This window comes from Sus scrofa, chromosome 6 (assembly GCF_000003025.6).
Source record: "Sus scrofa isolate TJ Tabasco breed Duroc chromosome 6, Sscrofa11.1, whole genome shotgun sequence".
NCBI classification, from domain to species: Eukaryota; Metazoa; Chordata; class Mammalia; order Artiodactyla; family Suidae; genus Sus; species Sus scrofa.
The window spans coordinates 32817619-32824773 of NC_010448.4; the positions used below are offsets into that span (position 1 = coordinate 32817619).

The 7155-nt window shown below is 44.2% G+C and overlaps 1 long non-coding RNA gene across 1 annotated transcript; it reads left to right on the forward strand.

Moving 5' to 3' along the window:
- Positions 2164-4476, forward strand: LOC110260958. The gene is made up of 3 exons (XR_002344606.1): positions 2164-2400; positions 3080-3144; positions 3234-4476. It is a non-coding gene; the product is annotated as an uncharacterized LOC110260958 (long non-coding RNA).

Sequence of the window (7155 nt, forward strand, 5' to 3'; positions counted from 1 at the left end):
TCTTGGTTAGTCTCAAGGGGGCAAATTCTCAATGGTGCAATAATTTCCAGATCCCATCAGAACACCCCTCCCCTCCAAAAAAAAAAACCTCTCAAAAGACTCCACATTTAATAGATGTGTTATGGACTCCTAAAAACAAAGCGTGAAACTCCCCAGTGTACTTTCCTGATCAGGCTTCTGGGAGGCATAGGATTCCCTGAGTTCGATTTTCTCTTTTTCTTTTTTGGTAGCTGAGCCTTGAACTTGTGCAGCAGCGACCCAAGCTGCTGCAGTGACAATGCTGGATCCTTAACCCGCTGCGCCACAAGGGAACTTCTAGATTTTCTAGTAGGGAAGCCAGAGAAAGGTTTTAGGATAGTTTTTCCTTTGTGCATGTGAGTAAAGAGGCGGGCTTAGTGGAAGACGAGAACTTGCTTTTACGTGTGCCTGTGTGTGTGCCTGTGACCAAATATTCTCTCTTCTCTCCAGAACTTTCCCTTCTCTCAGGATGTCTGTGGCTGCTTTCCTGGTGGGGACCAGGGAGCAGGCCAGCAGATCCACCCAGACTTTCAAAGTTCTGAGGGTTAGGCTGTCTTCCCTCTGCTCAGCTGACTTATCTTGAATCCTCAAGTAACTCATTCCATCTTTGATTTTCTCCAGTTCTCAAGACAGGTGTTTCGTTTTGTTTTCCTTTTAGTTAGTTCTAGTTTTTCTTATTATCAAAAGAATCCATGTACTATAGGCTTTCTTGTTTAAGTTCACAGCAGAAGTGAGCAGAAAACAGGGAGGTCGCACATACCCCTGTACCCTCACCGCCCCCCAAACAAAGCACACAGCCTCCCCCATTATCAATATCCAGCACCAGAAGTACATTTGTTACAATCGATGGACCAACATTGACACGTTATCACCTGAAGTCCACAGTTTACATTTGAGTTCACACTTGGTGTTGGATGTAATACACATTTTTATTGTAAGCACTTTGAAATATTAAATAAAAACACTCAAAAACTGAAGAAAATTAGAAGCAGCTGTAATCCTACATCCAAATTTAAATACTGATAACATTTCAGGGAGCTCCTGTCGTGACTCAGAGGAAATGAATCTGACTAGCATCCATGAGGACGCAGGTTCGATCCCTGGCCTCGTTCAGTGGGCTAAGGATCCAGCTTTGCCGTGAGCTGTGGTGTAGGCCAAAGATGTGGCTTGCATCTGGTGTTGCTGTGGTTGTGGTGCAGGCCAGAGGCTACAGCTCAGATTTGACCCCTAGCCCCAGGAACCTCCATATCCCTCGAATTCGGCCTTAAAAAGACAAAAAACAAATAAACACTCTGACTATATACTCCACTCTTGTGTGTGTGTGTGTGTGTGTGTGTGTGTGTGTGTGTGTTCTTTTTCCTTATCAAAACCAAACTGGGAATGCTGCCTTTGCCATGCTCTTCCACTAATACAGACCTTGAAAATCTTTTGACATTCTTCACTATTCTAACAAATGATTTTTCATGACTGCAGTTTCACATTGACTGTTAAATCATGTTGTATCTGACCACAAATTATTATAAACGCTGATGGCATGAACCTCCTCTGTGCACTTTTTCCTTCCTCAGCACAGCTTCCTTGGGGAGGAAGTGCCATGTCAAAGGACCCCATACTGTCAGACTCTCTTTACAGCGAAAGCCAGACCAGCCTCGGGAAAGGCTCTCGATGTGCACCTCTGCCTGCAAAGTGTGAAACTGCCTCTTTATCTACAGACTTGTCCAAATTAGACATTTATGTATTTATTTTGCTTTTTAAGGCTGCACCTGCAACTTGCAGCATATGAAAGTTCCCAGGCTAGGGGTCGAATCAGAGCTACAGCTGCTGGCCTCCACCACAGCCACAGCAACACCAGGTCCAGGCCACACCTGCAACCTACACCACAGCTCACGGCAACACTGGATCCTTAAGCCACTGAGTGAGGCCAGGGGTCGAATCCGCATTCTCATGGATACTAGTCAGGTTCATTGCTGCTGAGCCATAATGGGAACTCGCCCCAAATTAGATATTTAAATTAAAAAATGTATATGATAAAAATAATTAAAAATGTACTGTCTCAATTATAAATAAAGGGAACACATGATGTCTCTTTTTCTACCTGTCCCCAAATATCTAGTGATTTAAATGAACCCATTTAATAAGCACCTCTAACACTATTCTAATTGTTGGGACCATTAAATAGGTATTTAAGCCATTTTCTGTCCTCAAGAATTTCATTCATTAAAGCAGAGATAAATGCGTAAATAACTAAGTTAGGTGATGTGTCAAATTCTTTGCATATGATTGGTGCCCAATAATAATTTATTTCAATGGATGCCTAGATGAAGAGGACCCATGGCTGGTGGAATTTGCAAAGGAGAAAGTCATCAGTTTTTCCTGAGGGTGGTGAGTAGAGTCTTCCAAGTGGAGATGACTTTCCATCCATTCAGTCTCCAGCCACACAGCTACCAGACGCTCTTCTAGGTATTGGTGACACGGTGGTGGTCGAGCCCAGCAGAGCTCTTGACCTTGTGCAGCTTCCCTTAAGAGCAGGGGAGACAGGCAACAAACAAGAAAACAAAAACAACGGCATGCCAGGTCAGGCACTTAACAGTGATGTGAAAAAAATAAGGCAAATGAGGGAGCTAAGGAGGGGCTATGCGGGGTGAGGTGCTCTTGCAGCTGACTTAAAAGATAAGTAGGTTTTTGTCAGGCTGAGATGAGAAGAGCATCTGGGAAGGTGTAGGAGCCTGAGCAAAGCCACAGGTGGGCGATGTGGTCCAGGGAGCTATGGAGGGCACGGCCGGCCTGGGGGCCAAGGGGGGATCAAGGAAGCAGGCCAGTGGGGGGGAGACCTAGGTGAACAGGGCAGGTGGCAAAAGGTTTGTCAGGATGCCTCCTCAGCAGACAGACTGACCAGCAAAATTGGCTCTTCTCTTTTCGCCTCTATTTCCTGCTCAGGAGGCCAAAGAGAAATTTGCTTTGATTACTAGCCTAGGGTGCCTCCCGGAATGGTATGAGGAAATATCTCAGATAGTTTTTCTATGTGTTCCTTTGTGGCTTCCCTCTTCCTGACACCAATCAGTAGTTTCAAAAGCCCAGCCCGTCTCTGGCGTGTTTTGGACCTTCAGAAAAGTGAGGCAGAGTGAGGTAAGTCGCGGGGTGATAAAATGCACGACACCCAGTTCAGTGTCTCTCTTTCAGATAAACAGGGAATTTTTTTTTTTTTTTTTTTTTAGTGTAGGTGGTACACCCCAAATATTGCATGTTTAACTGCACGTCACATTTAATGGGGTGTCCATATCTTCACTGCTAAACCTGGCCGAAAAGCTGGAGCTGGATGCCTGTGTCATCTCACAAGGGCTCCGAGAGCCACGGAGGGAGCGTTGGAGAAGAACCCTTGTCCTGTCTTGGTTTGACTTCTCCCGGGACTGATTAAATGATGGACCACATAGCTTCTTCCTTCTGAGAAGCCAGGAAGATGGTGGCTGATGCATAGTCAGCTGAAATAGCTGGGCATCAGGGCACTTTGGGCGACTTCTGCGAGGGGAGCTGGAAGGGAAGGCCCTCGTCAGGGTCGTGCCCTGGGAGGTGGGCAGTGGTGGGGCTCCAGACGTCACAGCTGCATTTCTTTGGAACTGAGCGTGCTCGAAGGGGAAGAGTACCCTGCTTGCCTGTCCCCTTTGCTCAGGACCATCCTGATTTACAACTCCTGGCCCAGAATGGTGCCACCTTTCACCCTCACGCGTATCCTGGTTTTAGATGATAAAGGACACGGCCATTCTGTGAGGTGGCCAGAGAGTCCAGAGCATTTGGCCGCACACTTACAGGCGGGGGCTGTGCCATGGCCTCGCAGGGCCTCCCTTTCTTCATTTGCGAATGAGGGGCATTGAGCAAAACTCTCAGCTCTCTTCCTAGCGTCCACACTGTATTGTTAATATATGACTTTGGGCAGAGTTAACATAGGAGGATGTTTGTTTACCCTCCGTTGGAGAACGATGTGTATTCCAGTTCTTTATGTCCCTGTTTGTTCAGGCTAGCAGAGTTCTGGTAGTTTCCAAAAACCTTTGAAGAGCGAAAACGTAAAACTAGTATTTCGTCCTTGGGTTATGACGACCACGTGCTAAACAGAGCCTTAAATAAATGCAGCTTCAGTTAATAAAGACTCACAAGTGACATTGGCTCATTTGGGCCCAATTGCATAAGCAAATTTTTAGACTTAATAAAAAAAAAAGTAGTTGCGCAAGTGGTGGCAGAGTGCTGTGAAATGTCCACTTTCTCACTCCTCTCTCAGGACCACACTGCTCCCCCAAATCAGTTGTAAGTCCTTCCAGACCTTGTAAATGTAGGCTGTTTTCATCTTAATTTATGTACATACACATCTAATTTTTAAAACTCCAAAATTATATTTTTAGTTTTTTAGTACATTGCTAATAATATTTCTGAGCCATTCTTTCCTATCATTAATTATGGATCTACCTCATTCTTTCTTTCTTTTTTTCTTTAGCTGTATGGTATTCATAGTATGAAAATATATCTAAATAATAGTTTATCGATAGACATTTAGGTTGTTTCCAATTATCTGCTATAATAAGTAATGCTGCAATGAGTATAATAATTTCTAAAAGTGGAGTCATTGATTTTAAGAGTTGCTGCTAAAGTTTTCTTTAAAAGACTCTTAGGATTTGCATGTCAAATTAAAGGCACTTTTTTGCATCTTGAAGAGAAGTTTTACATGGAGGCAAGAGTTCAAGGTGTTGGTTCTTCCTGAAATTTAGCTCTAACAAGCCTTTTTTTTTTCACCCCCAGCAGTTGCTTGACCTGTGCAATTGGGTCGAAGCTAGACCAAATTAAATCTTACTTATGTAGAAACTTGGTCTCCATGACCTTGCATTTATCTAGGGAGTGATTTATTGGTGTAGGCTGCAGTCCAGCTATGAATGACTCTGATGGGAGAACATACTTATCCCTCCATCTATAGAAGCTGAATTAGGCTTACTGGGATTAACTGAGACTGAAGGAGTTGTTCATCTACTTTAATTATCCTTCCAATGGGAGCTTTTTCCCAGACTGGATTTTGGATCAGGAGAAGAATGGAGGCTAGAGGGAGTGACAGAACAGCTTGGTTAAGATCTTATAGAAACGCACTTATAAGGGAAGGCTGTAGCCTAATGTAGGTAGATAAGATTTTATTTTATTTCAAGGGAAAGGCCGTATATTAAAAAAAAAAAATGCATCTTATAAACTTTGAGTAATTTGGCTTGCTCACGAAATTATTTTTCCGAGGAATCACATTAAAAGTCAGAACAAAGAAAGGAATGGTTTTCCTTGCTGCAAAACAAACCAGGCTGTCCCATAATGAAACTTACAGCCATCAAGCCAAAGTTAACAAAAGGATGAAGGCTAGGACAGTTGAGGGAACTGGAGAGCTGAAGACAAAGGCTGGACAAAATGGCCCTGGAGCTATCATTGTGTTCTCTGCTTCCCTCTAGTGGCCATGTGAGGGAGTTGGGTGTAAACACGTCTCAAGGTCATCCTTACATAACCAGACTGCAGAAGAGAGAAAGGTTGGCATTATTAGGTAGTCCTTAAAACTGCCCATTTTGTCAATACCCTGATGAGTGATGAGGGAACAGATGTTTTGTATAGAAAACAGAGAACAGCCCAGCGCGTACTGCTGTGCGGCTACTTAATGGTAGAAAGGAAATATGGGATACAGGACATTCCTTACATTTGATTCAGTGTGACATATGTATACACAGCTTTGACTTTGTGTGCAGCCAGATTTTGTGTGCAGCATTGAAGATACAAGGAGTAATTAAACACAACCCCTGTCCTTGGGGAGATCACGGTGCAGAGGGCAGGGCCCAAACAAATAGCGAGTGAGTCTAGGAACAGTGGTATAAGAGGCATTTGACAAGACATTTGTTCTTGATAGTATTTCTCAACCTAGAACAAGATTACTCACTGAGCATTTCCATTTGTTCCAAAAAGGGACAACGTTTTCTTGTTCTCTATAGAGATGATGGTACAGGGAATGGATAAAGTTTTCCTTTCTTCTCTTTTTTTTTTTTTTGTAAAACACTGAATTTGGACTGCTGAGGTGGCACAACTATGACAGCTCAAAGTTTCAGGGTTGGTTTGAAGATGAAAGCCAACCTGTGTACATGAGTTCTTTATTCCTTTGCTAAATAAATTCCTCTGTGAACGATGGGAAATAAAAAGCTCTACCGGGGGAGGCAGCACCATCAAAGACGGCCACTCCCTCCCCCCCACCCCCATCTGTGTAGAGCTGTACCTAGCGCTCCGCTCTTAGCTCCTTAGGGAAACCTTTTCTAGACTCCTCCCCATCATCCAAACTTCTTTAGGAAGTTTCTTTATTTAGAGATACGTAGGCCTTGCTAAGGGCCAGATTTTGTGCGAAGCATTGAAGATACAGGGAGGGGTCGGATATGACCTCTGTCCCCGTGTAGAGGACAGGGTTCAAACAAACAGCAAGTTAGACTAGGAAGAGTGTTATCAGAGGCATTCGACAAGACATCTCTCCCAAGTACTTTGCCAGCAGCTTTTATGAACTGCATCATTAAGAACTAATTTTCTAGGAGTTCCCGTCGTAGTTCAGTGGTTAACGAACCCGACTAGGAACCATGAGGTTGTGGGTTTGATCCCTGGCCTCGCTCCGTGGGTTAAGGATCCGGTGCGGCTGTGAGCTGTGGTGTAGGTCCCAGGCGTAGCTTGGATCTGGCGTTGCTGTGGCTACGGTGTAGGCCTGTGGCTACAGTTTGGATTCGACCCCTCGCCTGGGAACCTCCATATGCTGCGGGTGCAGCTCTAGAAAGACAAAAAAAACCAAATCAAACAAACAAACAAAATTTTCCATTCTTTGCCTTAACTAAGAAGCCAGAGAGGGCCTAAGGAAGCGAGGGGAATGAAAGGGGTGGGGATTCCACCTTTAGTGTTTAGAGTAACACAAATGTAATATGTGCGGATTAGGGAAGCTACCCTTCCCTTAATCTGGAACTTATTAGAAGATCAAGGACTCGTGGTTATTTTGTTTTTGTCTGGCTAGTATCCATTCGCTTGTTTTCCTCTATCCCCACTGGATTTTAGGTGGACAGCCACCCTCCCACCCCCCTCTTTCTCCATGGCTTTAGAGTTCAG